Below are 19,013 nucleotides of genomic sequence, written 5' to 3'. Positions count from 1 at the left end.
TGCCCATATACCCATCATACATATCCGCCATCCCATAGTCCTGTGCCCATATACCCATCACTCATCCTCCATCCCATAGTCCCATGCCCATATACCCATCACACATATCCTCCATCCCATAGTCTAGTGCCCATATACCCTTCATACATATTCGCCATCCCATAGTCCCGTGCCCATATACCCATCATACATCCTCCTTCCCGTAGTTCCGTGCCCATATACCCGTCATACATATCCTCCATCCCATAGTCCCGTGCCCATATACCCATCATACATCCTCCTTCCCGTAGTTCCGTGCCCATATACCCGTCATACATATCCTCCATCCCATAGTCCCGTGCCCATATACCCATCACACATCCTCCATCCCATAGTCGAGTGCCCATATACCCATCATACATAGCCTCCATCCCATAGTCCAGTGCCCATATACCCATCACACATCCTCCATCCCATAGTCAACCATTATGACATCATAATGAGGGGCGGGGCTTGATACACACACACTATTTCCCCATTATGTAGATAGGGGCAAAATTGTTTGGTGAGTTGGAACGCGCGGGGATAAAATTTCGCCTCACAACATAGCTTAGGACGTTCTCGGTGTCCTGACGTGTGACTGTGCCAAATTTTGTGTCTGTAGCTGCGACGGTGCGGATGCCAATCCCGGACATACACACTTTAGCTTTATATATTAGATATCAGAAATTTGACACATGTAAAAAAAATTGCAATTTTCAAACTTTGAAGGATTATCCCTTTAATCCAGATCATCATTCCATACAAAAACATTAATAAATAACATTTCCCGCATGTCTGCCTTACATCAGCACCATTTTTAAAACGCTAATTTATTTTGTTAGCCTTTTAGGAGGTTTAAAAATGTAGCAGCAATTTATCATTTATTCCAGGAAATTTACAAAAGTTATTTTTTTGAGGAACCTATCTATGTTTGAAGTGACTTTTGCGGTGCTATATATTGGAAGACCCCAAACGTGATTACATTTTAAAAACGGCACCCCCTGACACATTGAAAACTGCAGTCAGGTAGTTTATTAACCCTTTAGGTGATTTTCAGGAATTAACGCAAAGTGGTATAGCAGGAATAAAAAAGTGTTTCTTGACCACCTAAATGTCGCTAACTTCTGAACTGACCGCTACAGCCGGGAGACTCTAAGGTCGCTATTTGGCCATGAACTGCTATGGCAAACATCAGGACCACACAATCATAATCTCGGTGTGACAATTAGATTAAAGCAAAAGCCTCCACAATCTATTAACCATTTATTTGATGTAATCACTTTTGACAGCAGCAACTAAGGGGTTAAACAGATATGGATGGTGACAACACTGATCGTTTGTGATACAGCAAGTTGTCAGCTATAGTGGACAGCCGACCGCTGTTGGATTGTCACCTGTATGGGGATGATATTTTCTTATATCTGAGGTCAGTTAAAAGACGTATTGGCTGTCATTAAGGGGGTATGAATCCCCCAAGACCGCAGAGCGACCACCCTAAATGCTCACAATGCAAAAAACTAAACTGTATGAAGCCCCCAAGATCACGGAGCAACCTCCCCTATATGTTCACAATGCAAAAACTACACTGGAGAATTAAAAATTCTGCTGCTTGTTTTCTCATCATCCTACTTTGATCCTTCTCATCTTCCTGACTCTTATGATCATCATTCTCATCACTCTCTTATCATCTTTATAATTTTCATCATTCTCACCTTCATCACTTTCATCACTCTCATTAATCCAAATCCTAATTAATTGTCATCGTTGTTACTCTCACTATCACCATTCTTATCTTTATCAATCTCATTCATAGTCTCATCTGTATCATTTTCTTCATTCACATGATCTTTGTCATTTCTTTCCCATCATTCTCACCGTTCTCATTCTTATCTTATATTCTTTGTTATGATCATCTTTATTTTTCTCACCTTCATCAATTTTTTATTCTGATTTTTATCGTTCTCATGCTTATTGGCATTTATATAGTTAGAGATGCTGATCCGAAACGTGCGTCGGGGTGTGCGCCGCACAGTCCTTGGGCTGCCATACTGCTTGTTCAGGTATTTACTTGTTCTTCCTTGGCCATATACGTCGTCTGTGTTCGGTGTTTGATAGCTGATTACACTCACACCACACTACCTTGCATATTGTTGACCTTTTGGTCGCCTCATCATTATTGTTTTTGCCCTATTTACTGTGTAATGTTTTATTGGAGGGGTCATAATTTGTCCCCTTGGCTATCAATGGCCAAGTAGCAGTGTCTTTAGGATTACCATTTTTTTGTATACACAATATTGATACCTGTTTTTTATGGTAACATCTAGCAGCATCATTTCCTTTGGCAGCTTATATTATTGTTTTTAATATTTTTTTGTGTGGACATCTTTGCATATTTTTTTACATTAATAAAGGCATTTTATCTAAAATTGTAACTTCTACCTGTCCTTTTATTATTTGGTTTTTATTTAGTATTTTATTCTTTTTTATTTTTTTGGTATTATTTTTATTTTATTTATTTTTATATTTGTTTATTTTTTATTTATTAATTTTTTTATTATTTCCCATGTATTTATAATCCTCTTAGGCAATGTGCACACGTGTGGAATTGCCACGGATTTTATGCATTTTTCCACTTTTTTGCCGCGAAAACGCATACGTTGTTCTTATGTGTCCCTTGTCTTACACATGTTTATTATACTTAAGTATCAAAAAAGTCCACAAATATAAGGTTCAATAAATAACATAAGAAAAACCATCAGTGCACAATTAGACATAAACGTCTCATGCACCGCAAAGAACCAAAGAAAGCTAATAGGTCCGTTAAAAATTCATGCTTTATTAATACAAGTTTATTTCCATATATGAAAAAAGCACCAATTGTTACAAATAATAAACATGGTGCCAATCTAAAAGACCATACAAGCATTGCAAAAAAGCATCAAAAAAATAAAAGGGCGTATTGCATTAAACCACTTAAATCAAATTGCCCAAAATAGGTGTATAAAGGCAAAAGCTCTCTTGTTACAATACAGCATATATACATGGATAAAAGATTTTAGCCTTAGTAAATTTCCATGCAATTGCCTAGCAAAGAAAGAGCTTAGAATTATCCGTATTACCTTAGTTAAATATCAGTGGTGTACACGAGTGGATAAAGTGCTGCAGTGCTGGTAAGTTCCTTTAAACCCCGACGTACGTTTCGTCACTTTCTTCCTCAGGGGGCGTCATTTTTTTATATCTTTTACTACTGATGCCGCATAGGCCGCCTCAATAGTAAAAGGTTGGTCACACTTGTCAAGCACTATGTTTGATAAGTGTGACCAACCTGTTAATCAGTTTTCCAAGAGATGCTGCAGATCGCTTGCAAAACGCTAGTTTTTCGCAGGAATTCCGCATGCGGATTTCCCGCGGCAGGGAGTTTGCGGAATGGCCGCGGAAATCTCTGTGGCAAATATGCACATGTGCACATAGCCTCAAAGTGACACAGGTCAGATTTGAAAAATGTAGTTATAACACGCTATTCTGGGGATGAGGCGTGCCATTTTGTTTGTTCATGGCCCCCATGACGGGATTGGGATAAATATTCCCATGAAGCCCCATTTACTGCCATAATTTATTATTATAGTATGTAGAACAATCAAAGATTCAAGACTCCAAAGGCGACTAAAAAATAAATTAAACAAAAAAGTTGTACAAAAAGATAACATTTCAAAGCATTGAATATTATCCCAATTTAGAAATAAAAAAATTAAACATTCAGAATAGTCTCGTCTGTAATATTCTGATCGATACAAATTATTTAACCCAAACTGTAAAAATCTAAATGGCAGAATTTACATTTTTTTTAGTCACCAGACATCTCACAAAAAAAGCAGTCAAAACGTCATATGTGTCTCAAAATAGTATCTATAGAAACACACAAAACAAGCCTCACATGGCTCCAGAAAAATAAAAAAATGTTACGGGTCTCAGAAATTGGCGACACAAAGCAAATTTTTTTAAAAACAAATTTCCATTTTTTTTCTGTAAATAAAAAATAAAACTTTATAAGTTTGGCATCGCCCTAATCGCACTGACGGAGAATCCTACAATGAACAACATACAAACATACCCCAGAAAACAATGGCGGAATTGCTTTTTACCCATTTCCTCCCACTTTGATATTTTTTTCCTCTTTTTTTTCTGTACATTGTATGGTAAAGTGAATTATGTCATTAAAAACTGCAACTTGTCTAAAATAAGACAAGCCTCCTGCGGAGATGTGGACGGGTAAGTAAAAAAGTTGTAGCACTTAGAAGAGCAGGAAAAATCAAAATTGGTTGTGGCGGGAAGGGGTTAGATTTGTCACAGATATTCATGCGCCCTAAGCTTTCGTGATGACTTAAAGGGCATCTCTACTCTGTACATGCAGTTGTGCTCAAAAGTTTACATACCCTGGCAGAATTTTTGCTTTCTTGGCCTTTTTTTCGGAGATTACGAATGATAACACCAAAACTTTTCCTCCACTCATGGTTAGTGGTTGGGTGAAGTCATTTATTGTCAGACTACTGTGTTTTCTCCTTTTAAATCATAATGACAATGAAAAAAACATCCAAATGACCCTGATCAAAAGTTTACATCCCCTGGTGATTTTGGCCTGATAACATGCACAGAAGTTGACACAAATGGGTGTGAATGGCTACTAAAGGTAACGTCGTGACCTGTAACAAATGCCAGGAAAATTGTTCGGGATGCAAAGAAAAACCCACAAATAACATCAGCTGAAATCCTGGACTCTCTGAAAACTAGCGGTGCGGCTGTTTCAAGATGCACAATAAGGAGGCACTTGAAGAAGAATGGGCTGCATGGTCGAGTCGTCAGAGGAAAGTCATTACTGCGCACAACTATGTATGAATATATGGGGGATGTATGTTACTGGGACCTTGACTTTTCATGCTGTCCATGACATACCGCTGCAGCCAATCTCCATGTCTAATGTGTTAGAAGAAGAGATCACTATGGGATCCACTAGTCTGGACTATCTGACATTGATTCTGCTCATCTGAGAATTCACCTTATTTATGGTTGTGAGCGAAGGACTGCTGACAGCTTAAAAATCAAGGAGGTAATAAGAAACTAGCTCTCAAAATTTGTTGGAAAAACTTACAAACTATTTGACTTTTTGACTGATCAGTTTTTGTTTTGTGCACTTTTGAGTGACATTCTGCATATTTTCTGACACTTCTATGGTGTTAATGTTCTGTAACATACACTTGTGCATTTATTCTCTGCAGAGTACAGCGATTACTATTACATAATAAACAATATTGTAATAGCTCTAGTTTTCTAATAAAGAGTTTTAAATCACCTGCATAAACAGTGATACATGATAAGATTTGGCTTCAGCCGCCACTAGGGGGAGCTCCCTGTATAAAGAGATACATGATAAAATCCTGTCTGCAGCCACCACTAAGGGGGAGCTCCCTGTATACAGAGACACATGATAAGTTTCTGTCAGCAATCACCACTAGGGAGAGCTCCCTGTATACAGAGATACATAAGATCCTGTCTGCAGCCACCACTAGGGTGAGCTTCCTGTATACAGAAATACGAGATAAGGTCCTGTCTACAGCCACCATTAGGGGGAGCTCCCTGTATACAGAGATGCAAGATAAGATTCTGTCTACAGCCACCACTAGGGGGAGCTCCCTGTATACAGAGATACATGATAAGATCCTGTCTGCAGCCAACACTTGGGGGAGCTCCCTGTATACAGAGATACATGATAAGATTCTGTCTGCAGCCACCACTAGTGGGAGCTCCCTGTATACAGAGATACATGATAAGATTCTGTAAAAGAAGGAAAAAGATGCAGCACTCACCCAGGTTTGCAGTGCAGTGTTTCTTTATTCAACCATTAAAGGTCACACAATAAAGGATGGACAGATAACATGAGGCATGCGGGGAAAAAATACAGACGACAGCCGTTTCGCGTACACAGACGCTTCAACAGGTCCAGGTCTGCAGCCACCACTAGGGGGAGCTCTCTGTATACAGGGATACATGATAAGATCCTTTCTGCACCCACCACTTGTGGGAGCTCCCTGTATACAGAGATACATAAGATCCTGTCTACTGCCACCACTAGGGTGAGCTCCCTGTATACAGAGATACAGGATAAGATCCTGTCTGCAGCCACCACTAGGGGGAGCTCCCTGTATACAGAGATACATGATAAGATTCTGTCTGCAGCCACCATTAGGGGGAGCTCCCTGTATACAGAGATACATGACAAGATCCTGTCTGCAGCCACCACTAGGGTGAGCTCCCTGTATACAGAGATACATGATAAGATCCTGTCTGCAGCCACCACTAGGGGGGAGCTCCCTGCATACAAAGTTATATGGTAAGATCCTGTCTACTGCCACCACTAGGGTGAGCTCCCTGTATACAGAGATACAGGATAAGATCCTGTCTGCAGCCACCACTAGGGGGAGCTCCCTGTATACAGAGATACATGATAAGATTCTGTCTGCAGCCACCACTAGGGGGAGCTCCCTGTATACAGAGATACATGACAAGATCCTGTCTGCAGCCACCACTAGGGTGAGCTCCCTGTATACAGAGATACATGATAAGATCCTGTCTGCAGCCACCACTAGGGGGAGCTCCTTGTATACAGAGATACATGATAAGATTCTGTCTGCAGCCACCACTAGGGGGAGCTCCCTGTATACAGAGATACATGATAAGAACCTGTCTGCAGCCACCACTAGGGGGAGCTCCCTGTATACAGAGATATATGATAAGATCCTGTTTGCAGCCACCACTAGGGGGAGCTCCCTGTATACAGAGATAAATGATAAGATCCTGTCTGCAGCCTCCACTAGGGGGAGCACCCTGTATACAGAGATATATGATAAGATCCTGTCTGCAGCCATTGCTAGGGGGAGCTCCCTGTATACAGAGATGCATAAGATCCTGTCTTCAGCCACCACTAGGGGGAGCTACCTGTATTTAGAGATACATAAGATTATGTCTACAGCCACCACTAGGGGGAGCTCCCTGTATACAGAGATACATGATAAGATCCTGTCTGCAGCCACCACTAGGGGGGAGCTCCCTGCATACAAAGTTATATGGTAAGATCATGTCTGCAGCCACCACTAGGGGGAGCACCCTGTATACAGAGATATATGATAAGATCCTGTCTGCAGCCACCACTAGGGGGAGCTCACTGTACACAGAGATACATGATAAGATCATGTCTGGAGCCACCACTAGGGGGAGCTCCCTGTATACAGAAATACATTTTGGTTATGTTTTTATACTTTTTAAAAGCAGAAAAACATAGAACAAGTGTATGAAATGTGTATCTCCTTCATTGTACTGACCATAGAATAGCTGTGATGTTATCATTACCACACAGCGAAACACCATCAAAGTTAACCCCTTTCCGCCTTCGCTCTAAATGGCTGAAGTGCTTTTTTTTTATTCTGCTTCACAAAGAATTTTTTATTTCCGTTTTCAATACATTATGTTTAATTAAATAATGAAATTAAAAGCTACAAGTCATCTTGCAAAAAACAAGTCTGAATATGTCGACCGGAAAGTATAACATTTATTATACTTTGAAGGCAAGGATAATAATAATGTGAAAAAACTAAGAATGGCTGCAGCTCCAAGGGCCAAACAAGGGTGCGTGCTCAATGATAATGCTGTTCAATATGTCGTGGAATTCCATCAGAATGCAGAGTTACCTTTGTGAAATAATTGTGTATTTTATTTTTATTATTAGGTGGAGAATGACCTGTAATTTATAGTTAAAACTAAACAGTGATATTTTTTCTTTTTTTTACTTTGTATTGTGCTTGTACATTCTTTCCTCTATTTTCTGTGCATGTGGGTGGCCATCTTGTCAGAGTTGCTGTGCCCAGTATTCAGAAATAAGCTTTACAGCGGCCACAATGATGATAGGAATGTGTAGATTGGAGAAAATCATTGATTTCTATGCGGTGCGTTGTGGGCATGCTCTGTGATGTGTGCAGAGGTCACTGTGCAGGCAGGGCAGGAGGTAATGAGCAGTGTAAGTAGTGTATTCTGTCTTATATAGGTATTACCTGTCACTATAATTTTATCTATGTTGTTAATGAGACTGCTGAGAACTGATCTTTGTATTGATAATGAGACTGCTGATAAATTATCTCTGTGCTGACAAGAGACTGCTGAAACTGATCTTTCCGCTGATAATGAGACTATTGATTAATGATCTCTGTGCTGATACTGAGACTTCTGAGAAGTGATCTTTCTGCTGACAATGAGACTGTTGACAAGTGATTTCTCTGCTAATAATGAGACTGCTGATAAGTTATTTCTGTGCCGGTAATGAGACTGTTGAGAAGTGATTTCTGTGCTGATAATGACTTCTGAGAAGTTATCTATGCTCATAATGAGACTACTGAGAAGTGATCTATGTGCTGACAATGAGTGTTGAGAAGTGATATCTGTGTTGATAATGAGACTGCTAATAAATGATCTCCGTGCTGATAAATGATCTCTCTGCTGATAATGAGAAGGTTGAGAAGTGATTTTTGTGCTGATAATGAGATTGTTGAGAAGTGATCTCACTGCTGATGAGACTGTTGCAACATGATTTCTCTGCTGATAATGAGACTGCTGAGAAATGATCTCTGTGCTGATAATGAGGCTTCTGAGAAGTTATCTCTACAGAACAGAAATCAGTGAATAGAGTGAAAACTGCAAGATTTCAGGATTTTTTTAATACTATTGACAGGGGCATGAAAAACAAATACAGTATAAAACAAAAAAATTATACTTACCATTAAAAACTTAATGTAAATTGTAGCTATTTTTCTGATTACGTATAACGGGAGTGAACACAATTAGCAGTAATTTCTTTAAAGCCTTCTTTTGATTGAGTAGCTCACCGTTTTGTGTATACAGCTCCGACGCAGATTCATGGAGCACAATGATTTTGGATGGCAAACAGACCCTGATGCTGCCATTGCCATCTATGGATATTTTGCCACAGATTCCGGTTTACAGCAGTCCTTAGTCTGTGAATTAAATGTGGCTACCGCAAGCATATGGTAAAGGGGGAAATACTTCTGTTTGCACTTTTATTCTGCTATGTCTTGAAAGTCCTGAAAGATCCTCTGGATTCATTGACCTTCAATACAGGAAAAATAGTGGCTGCAGCAGAAGGGTGATCATCTGCTCTGTGATAGAGGGGCACTACATGGTGGCTGTAATGCAGTGGTCTCCATGTTTGGGCTTCTTTTGCTCCATTTTACTCTGTGGACCATACGGCTCTATTTGGGGACATATAGTGCTCTCTGGTCACAGTATGGCAATATGTGACGTACTATATAGTGTTAGCGTGGCTCTATGTGACTGTAACTCTATGTTGAAAAATGTGGACTTCAAAACTCATTATGGACAAAGTCTGGCACTATGCATGGGCCCTGCATGGCTCAATATGGACCATGTGGTCAATATATTCCAGAGGGAGGAATAAAGTATTTAACAGTTACTCATCCATTGTTATGAGGTTTGTCCTGAATAGACGATTCATTGTGTACTGCTAATATGGCGGCTTACTTCTGTTACTTTTGGGGGCTTATTTATGACAGTATTATGTCAGATGTGCCCATTTTTGTGCTCTCATGGATACAAGTACTCTCTTTTCCTTCATAAACACTGGTCATGTTCCTGTTTGCACCTCAGCCTACAGTAGGGGTGCACGTGCTCCAGCCCACTATGACAGTCTATGCGGCTCACAACTGAGATGCAGACAGCGTTCATTGTGCATCTGGTTGTGGAGAGGGTGGAAATGGGGAGCTCTGTGTAGAGGGCGATAATGGGGTGCACTGTGTAAGGGACGGTAATGAGGTGCTCTGTGTAGAATGTGGTAATGGGGAGCACTGAGTAAAGGGTAGTAATGGGGATCACTGTGTAGAGGGCGATAATGGGGAACTCTGTGTAGAATGCTGTAATGGGGAGCACTGTGTAGAGGGCAATAATGGGGAGCTCTGTGTATCAGATGGTAATGGGGAGCTTTGTGTAAGGGATGGTAATAGGGTGCTCTGTGTAGAATGTGGCAATGGGGAGCAGTATGTAGTGGTTGGAAATAAGGAGCATTGTGTAGAGGGCAGTAATGAGGAGCACTGTGTAGAGGGCGATAATGGGGTGCACTGTGTAAGGGACGGTAATGAGGTGCTCTGTGTAGAATGTGGTAATAGGGAGCACTGAGTAAAGGGTTGTAATGGGGATCACTGTGTAGAGGGCGATAATGGGGAACTCTGTGTAGAATGCTGTAATAGGGAGCACTGTGTATAGGGCGATAATGGGGAGCTCTGTGTATCGGATGGTAATGGGGAGCATTGTGTAAGGGATGGTAATAGGGTGCTCTGTGTAGAATGTGGCAATGGGGAGCAGTGTGTAGTGGTTGGAAATAAGGAGCATTGTGTAGAGGGTGGTAATGGGGAGCACTGTGTAAAAGGTGGTAATGGGTATCTCTGTGAAGAGAGCAGTAATGGGGAGCATTGTGTAGAGGGTGGTAATGGGGTGCACTTTGTAGAGGGTGGTAATGGGGTGCACTTTGTAGAGGGTGGTAATGGGGTGCACTGTGTAGAGAGTGGTAATGAGAAGCTCTGTGTAGAGGGTGGTAATGGGCTGCACTGTGTAGAGGGCAATAATGCAGTGCACTGTGCAGAGGACAATGCAGTGCACTTTGTAGAGGACAAAAATGGGGAGCACTGTGTAGAGGACAGTAATGGGGCAGTGTGTATAGTGTGGTAATGGGAAGCTTTGTGTAGAGGGTGATAATCAGGAGCTCTGTGTAGAACCTGACAATGGGGAGCTCTGTGTAGAGGGCGGTAATGGGGAGCACTGTAGAGGGTGGTAATGAGCAATGTGCAGAGGGTAGAAATTGTGAGCACTGTAGAAGGCGATAATGGCGAGCTCTGTGTAGAGGGCGGTAATGGGGAGCATTGTAGAGTGCAATAATAAGAAACACTGCATAGAGTGCAGTAATGGGGAGTACTGTGTGAAGGGCTGTAATGGGGAGCACTGTTTAGAGGGTGATAATGGGGAGCACTGTGTAGAGTGCGATAACGGGGAGCACTGTGTAGAGTGAGGTAATGGGGATTACTGTGTAGAGGGCAGTAATGGGGAACACTGTAGGGGGCGGTAATGGGGAGCACTGTGTAGAGTGCAATAATAGGGAGCACTGTGAAGAGGATGATGGTGAGCACTGTGTAAAGGGCGATAATGGGGAGCACTGTGTTGAGGGCGATAATAGGGAGCACTGTGTAGAGGGCGGTAATGGGGAGCACTGTGTAGAGGGGGATAATGGGGAGCACTGTGTGGAGGGCGATAATGGGGAGCACTGTGTAAAGGTCAACAATGGGGAGCACTGTGTAGAGGGGGTAATGGGGAGCACTGTGTAGAGGGCAATAATGGCAAGCTCTGTGTAAGGGCAATAATGCAGTGAACTATTAGCAAAGCCACAAAAGACTAAAAGCCGCCAAAAATTCAAATTAAACAGCAGAAAAAAAAGTGGTGCAATGTGTAGAGGGCAAAAATGGGGAGAATTGTGTAGAGTACAGTAATGGTATGCTCTGTGTAGAAGACAGTAATGGGGAGCTCTGTGTAGAGGGTAGTAATGGGGAGCACTGTGTAGAGTGCGATAATGAGAAGCTCTGTGTAGAGCGAGGTAATGAGTAGCACTGTGTAGAGGACAGTAAGGGTGAGCACTGTGTACAGGGCAATAATGGCGAGCTCTGTGTAGAGGGCGGTAATGGGGAACACTGTGTAGAGGGCAGTAATGGGGAGCTTTGTGTAGAAGGTGGTAATGTGGAGCTCTGTGTAGAGGGCGGTAATGAGGAGCACTGTGTAGAGGATGGGGTGATAATGGTGAGCTTTTGTTGAGGGCAGTAATGGGGAGCTCTTTGTAAAGTGAGATAATGGGGAGCTCTGTGTAGAAGGCGGTAATGTGGAGCTCTGTGTAGAGGGTGGTAATGAGGAGCACTGTGTAGAGGATGGTTGTGGTGAGCACTATGTAAAGGTGGATAATGGTGAGCACTGTGTAGAGGGTGGTAATGGGGAGCACTGTGTAGAGGGCAATAATGGCAAGCTCTGTGTAGAGGGCGGTAATGGGGAGTACTGAGTATAGGGCAGTAATGGGGAGCACTGTTTAGAGAGTGATAATGGGTAGCACTGTGTAGAGTATGATATCGGCGAGCACTGTGTAGAGTGTCGTAATGGGGAGTACTGTGTAGAGGGCGGTAATGGGGAGCACTGTTTAGAGGGTGATAATGGGGAGCACTGTGTAGAGTGCGATAACGGAGAGCACTGTGTAGAGTGCGGTAATGGGGAGTAATGGAGGGTGATATGGGGAGCACTATGTAGAGTGCGATAACGGGGAGCACTGTGTAGAGGGCAGTAATGGGGAGCACTGTGTAGGGGGCGGTAATGGGGAGCACTATGTAGATGGCGATAATGGGAAGCACTGTGTAGAGGACAGTAATGGGGTGCTCTGTAACACAGTATTGGGGGGCACTGTGTAGAGGGTGGTAATGGTGAGCTCTGTGTAGAGGATGGTAATGGGGAGCATTGTAGAGTGCAATAATAGGGAGCAATGTGTAGAATCTGTTAATGGGGAGCACTGTGTAGATGACGATAATGGCGAGCTCTGTGTAGAGGGTGGTAATGGGGAGCACTGTTTAGAGGGTGATAATGGGGAGCACTGTGTAGAGTGCGATAACGGAGAGCACTGTGTAGAGTGCGGTAATGGGGAGTAATGGAGGGTGATATGGGGAGCACTATGTAGAGTGCGATAACGGGGAGCACTGTGTAGAGGGCAGTAATGGGGAGCACTGTGTAGGGGGCGGTAATGGGGAGCACTATGTAGATGGCGATAATGGGAAGCACTGTAGAGGACAGTAATGGGGTGCTCTGTAACACAGTATTGGGGGGCACTGTGTAGAGGGTGGTAATGGTGAGCTCTGTGTAGAGGATGGTAATGGGGAGCATTGTAGAGTGCAATAATAGGGAACAATGTGTAGAATCTGTTAATGGGGAGCACTGTGTAGATGACGATAATGGCGAGCTCTGTGTAGAGGGTGGTAATGGGGAGCACTGTGTAGAGGGCGATAATGGGAAGCACTGTGTAGAGTATGATAATGGGGACCACTGTGTAGAGGGCGGTAATGGGGAGCACTTTGTAGAGGGCGATAATAGGGAGCACTATGTTAATTGCAATAACGGGGAGCACTGTGTAGAGGGTGGTAATGGGGAGCTGTTGTGAGCTCATTTTCGGGTTTGCTTCTGGTGAGGGTTATGGAACTGGCTGTGCTGACAGATGAGTAGTGAGTTCTCTATCTGGACTCCCTCTGTTGGTGAAGGGAGGTAATGAAGCTGATCTAAATGGCAGAGACCGGCCACCTGAGGAAGAGGACTGCGATTGGACATCAGGAGTTTCTGATTGGATTTAAGGCATCCTACTCCCTAGTTTCTTGCTGGTGATTTTTCCTGACTGTGGCTCCTGGTTTCCAGTTTGGTTCCTGCCTTCCTAAAGCTACGTTTTCTCTGCTATTGTTCATATGAGTTTTTGTCTGGTTTACTTAGTTTTTGTGTTCAGCCAGCCCTGGCTGGGACTGGGCTGAATCCCCATTTTGTCTCTGACCAGTTGATCTCTTTTGCTCTGTCTTCAGAATATACCTGAGTGCTGATACAGTGATTTGAAGTCTAGCGACTTCAGGGCCTTTTTCTATCAGACGTGTTGGACATTCTTTTTGGCAGGGTTTTTTGCGTGATTGCAGACAGCAGCTTTTCTTTCCTGTCCTTTCTAGTTAGCGAGTGCCCCATCATTTGCTCAGCCTATCTTTCTACCTGTGTCTGTGTTTTCATCTTGTTTCACCGACAATACATGTTGGGGGCTGTCTATTCCTTTGGGGTCTGCTCTGGAGCAGTTTAGATTTTCTCTTTCTTTAGGCTTATTTAGTTCTTCAGCCGTGACGAGGCGCCTAGGACCACCGTAGGCACGCTCCACGGCTACTGCTAGTTGTTGTGGCTAGGATCAGGGGTCTGCAATCAGCTAGTTACCAAAGAGGGTGATAATGGGGAGCACTGTGAAGAGTGCGATAACGGAGAGCACTGTGTAGAGTGCGGTAATGGGGAGTAATGGAGGGTGATATGGGGAGCACTATGTAGAGTGCGATAACGGGGAGCACTGTGTAGAGGGCAGTAATGGGGAGCACTATGTAGAGGGCGATAATGGGAAGCACTGTGTAGAGGACAGTAATGGGGTGCTCTGTAACACAGTATTGGGGGGCAGTGTGTAGAGGGTGGTAATGGTGAGCTCTGTGTAGAGGATGGTAATGGGGAGCATTGTAGAGTGCGATAATAGGGAGCAATGTGTAGAATCTGTTAATGGGGAGCACTGTGTAGATGACGATAATGGCGAGCTCTGTGTAGAGGGTGATAATGGGAAGCACTGTGTAGAGGGCAATAATGGGGAGCACTGTGTATAGGGCGGTAATGGGGAGCACTGTGTAGAGGGTGATAATGTGGAGCACTGTGTAGAGGGCGATAATGGGGGGCACTGTGTAGAATGGGGTAGTGGGGAGCACTATGTAGAGGGCAATAATGGCGAGCTCTCTGTAGAGGGCAATAATGCAGTGAAATATTAGCAAAGCCACAAAAAGAAGACTAAAAGCCTCCAAAAATTCAAATTAAACAGCAGAAAAAAAATGCAGTGTACTGTGTAGGTGGCAGAAATGGGGAGAACTGTGTAGAGGACAGTAATGATGTGCTCTGTGTAGAAGACAGTAATGGGGAGCTCTGTGTAGAGGGTAGTAATGGGGAGCACTGTGTAGAATGCGATAATAAGAAGCTCTTTGTAGAGCGTGGTAATGAGCACTGTGTAGAGGACGGTAAGGGTGAGCACTGTGCACAGGGCAATAATGGCGAGCTCTGTGTAGAGGGCAGTAATGGGGAGCAGTGTGTAGAGGGCAGTAATGGGGAGCTTTGTGTAGAAGGTGGTAATGTGGAGCTCTGTGTAGAGGGCGGTAATGAGGAGCACTGTGTAGAGGATGGGGTGATAATGGTGAGCTTTTGTTGAGGGCAGTAATGGGGAGCTCTTTGTAAAGTGAGATAATGGGGAGCTCTGTGTAGAAGGCGGTAATGTGGAGCTCTGTGTAGAGGGTGGTAATGAGGAGCACTGTGTAGAGGATGGTTGTGGTGAGCACTATGTAAAGGTGGATAATGGTGAGCACTGTGTAGAGGGTGGTAATGGGGAGAACTGTGTAGAGTGCTGTAATGGGGAGCACTGTGTAGAGTGATATTGGGGAGCACTGTGTAGAGGGTGGTAATGGGGAACACTGTGTAGATAGCAATAATGGCGATCTCTGTGTAGAGGGCGGTAATGAAGAGCACTCTGTAGAGTGCAATAATGGGGAGTACTGTGTAGAGAGCGGAAATGGGAGCACTGTGTAGAGGGTGGTACTGGTGAGCTCTGTGTAGAGGGTGATAATGAGGAGCACTTTGTAGAGGACATTAATGGTGGGCACTGTGTTTAGAGCGATAATGGTGAGCACTGTGTAGAGTGCGGTAAAGGGGAGAACTGTGTAGAGGGCGGTAATGAGAAGCATTGTATAATGTGATAATAGGGAGCTCTGTGTAGCGGGTGGTAATGGGGAGGACTGTGTAAGGGACGGTAATGGGGTCCTTTGTATAAAAAAGCAGTAATGGAGAGCAGTGTGTAGAGGGTGGTAATGGGAAGCTTTGTGTAGAAGGTGGTAATGTGGAGTTCTGTGTAGAGGGCGATAATGGTGAGCTCTGTGTTGAGGGCGGTAATGGGGAGCATTTTGTAAAGTGAGATAATGGGGAGCTCTGTGTAGAAGGCGGTAATATTGAGCTCTGTATAGAGTGCGGTAATGCGGAGCACTGTGTAGAGTGCGATAATAGGGAGCACTGTGTAGAGGGCGGTAATGCGGTGCACTGTCTAGAGGGTGATAATGGGGCGCTCTCTGTAGAGGATGGTAATAGGGATCACTGTGAGGGCGATAATGGGGAGCTCTGTGTAGAGTGTGGAAATTGGGAACACTTTGTGAAGTGAGATAATGGGGAGCTCTGTGTAGAGGATGTAATGGTGAGCAATGTGTAAAGAGAGATAATGGCGAGTTCTGTGTAGAGTGTGGTAATGTTGAGCTCTGTATAGAGTGCTGTAATGCAGAGCACTGTGTAGAGTGTGATAATAGGGAGCACTGTGTAGAGGGCGGTAATGGGGTGCACTGTGTAGAGGGCGATAATGGGGAGCTCTCTGTAGAGGATGGTAATAGGGATCACTGTGAGGGCGATAATGGGGTGCTCTGTGTAGAAGGCGATAATGTGGAGCTCTGTGTAGAAGGCGATAATGTGGAGCTCTGTGTAGAGGGTGGTAATGGGGTGCACTGTGTAGAGGGCGATAATGGGGAGCTCTCTGTAGAGGATGGTAATAGGGATCACTGTGAGGGCGATAATGGGGTGCTCTGTGTAGAAGGCGATAATGGGGTGCTCTGTGTAGAAGGCGATAATGTGGAGCTCTGTGTAGAGGGTGGTAGTGGGGAGCACTTTGTAAAGTGAGATAATGGGGAGCTCTATGTAGAGGGCGGTAATGGTGAGCACTGTGTAGGGGCGGTAATGGGGAGCTCTGTAGAAGGGGCGGTAATGGGGAGCTCTGTAGAAGGCGGTAATGGGGAGCTCTGTGTAGAGGGCGGTAATGGGGTACATTGTGTAGAGGGCGTTAATGGGGAGCACTGTGTAGAGAATGTTAATGGGGAGCACTCTGTAGAGGATGGTCAGGTTTTCGTTGGGCTGTCAGGTGTACGCTCGGCTGTTAGGTGAACACTGGGCTATTAGGTCTACACTGGGCTGTCAGGTCTATGCTGGGCTGTCTCTGTGTGCCAGAACATGAAATCTGTGAGACAGCATTCTCACAGCCCGATCTCTGTCGCTGAATTACTGTCGATCCGATCGGCTACTTGCAAGCTGATCTGTAGTCTTTCAATAGTCTGTTTATACTGACCAACCATACTTTTTAATGCACGGAAAAACATTGTCCTCGGCAACACAATTGTGGTTACTCAGGATGATGTGTTACTAAGAAGGATAATTTTTAAGAAATCCATTTATCAGGTAGGAGCGTTACTAGGAATGAGTCCTAAGTTGCACTATCATTGTACTCTGAGAAGCTGCACTCCATTTTGGTTACAGAAACGTCAGGGCACTAAGGGGCACGAAATAGCAACATTTTGTGCAAATGCCACAAATTTTGGCACTTTTTGGTGCCACTTTTTGTGGCATTGATGGGTTAGGCTATGTGCACACGCTGCGGTTTTGGCTTCTGCGGATCTGGAGCAGTTCTGCAGACAGTGTACAGTAGCATGTAAATCTATGTGTTTTACAATCTGCTGTGCACATGCTGCGGAGTTTTAACTGCGGAAAAGCTGCGGTTTTGAATCCGCAGGAAGAAATGACATGTCACTTCTTTTCTGTGGATTCTGCTGCGGTTTACCATCTCCTCCATTGTAGAGGTGATAAACCGCAGGCCAATCCGCAGATACAAATCCGCAGACCAATCCGCAGCGTGTGCACATAGCCTCATTGTATTTCCCCCTATGTTGTCACCATTACTTAGGTGGGTGTCACTTTGTGCCTGGCACTGTAATCCCCATTACTTGTGAGTGCTTTGTCTCCTACTCCTTTGTGGAGAAGGAGACCCTCATTTTCCAGATACCATAGCTCTATAACTCCCTCTCATTAGATACGGTATTTATGGCACATATTGTCTGTGCGGCATCAATGTCTGGGATGTAAAGACCCCTTTAAGTTTAGTTCCAGCCCTTGGCACATTCTGACAATTTTGCCCCCAAATCAGAAAATGTTCCCACCCTCCTCTATATCCTTCTGACCGATAGCAAGGAAACCCATGGAGATTCAGAACGCTCGGACGGGTACAAGCAGCAATCACTGTAGTAACTACATTGCCTATGACGCTCGTCAGAAGCGAGCCCACCCTTTGTAGTGCGTCTGGGGTCTTGGATGCTCCAAGTGGAGCAGGCATCACCCCTCTAACATTATCATCCGCCCAGCAGAATCCTGACGACGGGACAATCTGTTGAATTTGGATCATTCGGCGACTCGGCTGGGAGACAACAAACGAAAATAAATATTCACTCAGAAAAAGAATCCGTCAGCTTTTCTCTGCTGCCTGCATATACCGAGACGCTGCTGGCGGCATTTCTGCCGCGTAAAGTTTCCTATCAGGAGACAATGATGCAGATTGGTCTGGCACTACGACGCGCGTCCGTTATGTATAGATGTAATTTTTTTTTCTCTTTGGTCTTGTTGTTGTTGGTTGTTTGTTTAATAAGACATTTCCTCTTGGTTTAGTGGAAGTTGAATCGTAAGAGGCTCCAGTAATTTTCCTCCTCCTCCCCTCCCAGCGCTGCACTCTGGAACACTGTGAACTAAAAAAAAAATCAGTGAGTTAAAGCGTGAAGCTATTATCAGAATCCTAGCCGGCCGCTCTCGGGAGGCTGCGAGTGCGGCTAGCAGCGTCATCGCCGGATGGACAGTGGAGCAACCGCCACCACGTCGGTGAGTGGTGGGAATCCATGGCTTTCAGGTGTCCAGGATGCAGGGTGCCCCTCCCCAGGGAGACATACGGCCACAGGACGGAAAGGGTTCAGCAGTGTTTAGTGCTGAGCTAGCAGTTTGCTGCTCACTACACTCACATCAGTGTAACATGTGCCCAGAGTTGGGCAAGAGATCCTGATGCCGCCGGTGGGTGTCGGATTTGGCACGACAAACAAGGTGCCGGTACAGAGAGTGGGAAAATATGTGGAGCCATCACTTGGAGTTTTTAACTGGCAGCCGTTCACGTCTCACTCCGTTCCAAGCATTTGCATTCTGACGATTGCCAAGCCAAGAGAGAAAGAGAGAAACAA

General features: G+C 44.3%; 1 protein-coding gene across 11 annotated transcripts in view; it reads left to right on the top strand.

Moving 5' to 3' along the window:
- ZBTB20 (zinc finger and BTB domain containing 20) overlaps positions 1–19,013 on the top strand; it is a 1,106,032-nt gene that overhangs the window by 805,741 nt on the left and 281,278 nt on the right. Inside the window, exon 1 of one of the 11 annotated variants that reach the window (XM_073577074.1) lies at positions 6,788–18,663. The exons of the other annotated variants lie outside the window; for them this stretch is intronic. The gene's annotated coding sequence lies outside the window, so the exon portion shown is untranslated. Of the gene's footprint in view, positions 1–6,787; positions 18,664–19,013 lie in introns of those variants that run through there. 11 annotated transcript variants of the gene reach the window in all.

The sequence above is a fragment of the Dendrobates tinctorius genome, unplaced genomic scaffold (genome assembly GCF_039654945.1).
Source record: "Dendrobates tinctorius isolate UK_male_01 unplaced genomic scaffold, ASM3965494v1 ptg000054l, whole genome shotgun sequence".
Lineage (NCBI taxonomy): Eukaryota > Metazoa > Chordata > Amphibia > Anura > Dendrobatidae > Dendrobates > Dendrobates tinctorius.
The sequence above is the reverse complement of the archived record's forward strand: the minus strand, read 5'-3'. Positions and strand labels throughout refer to the sequence as shown.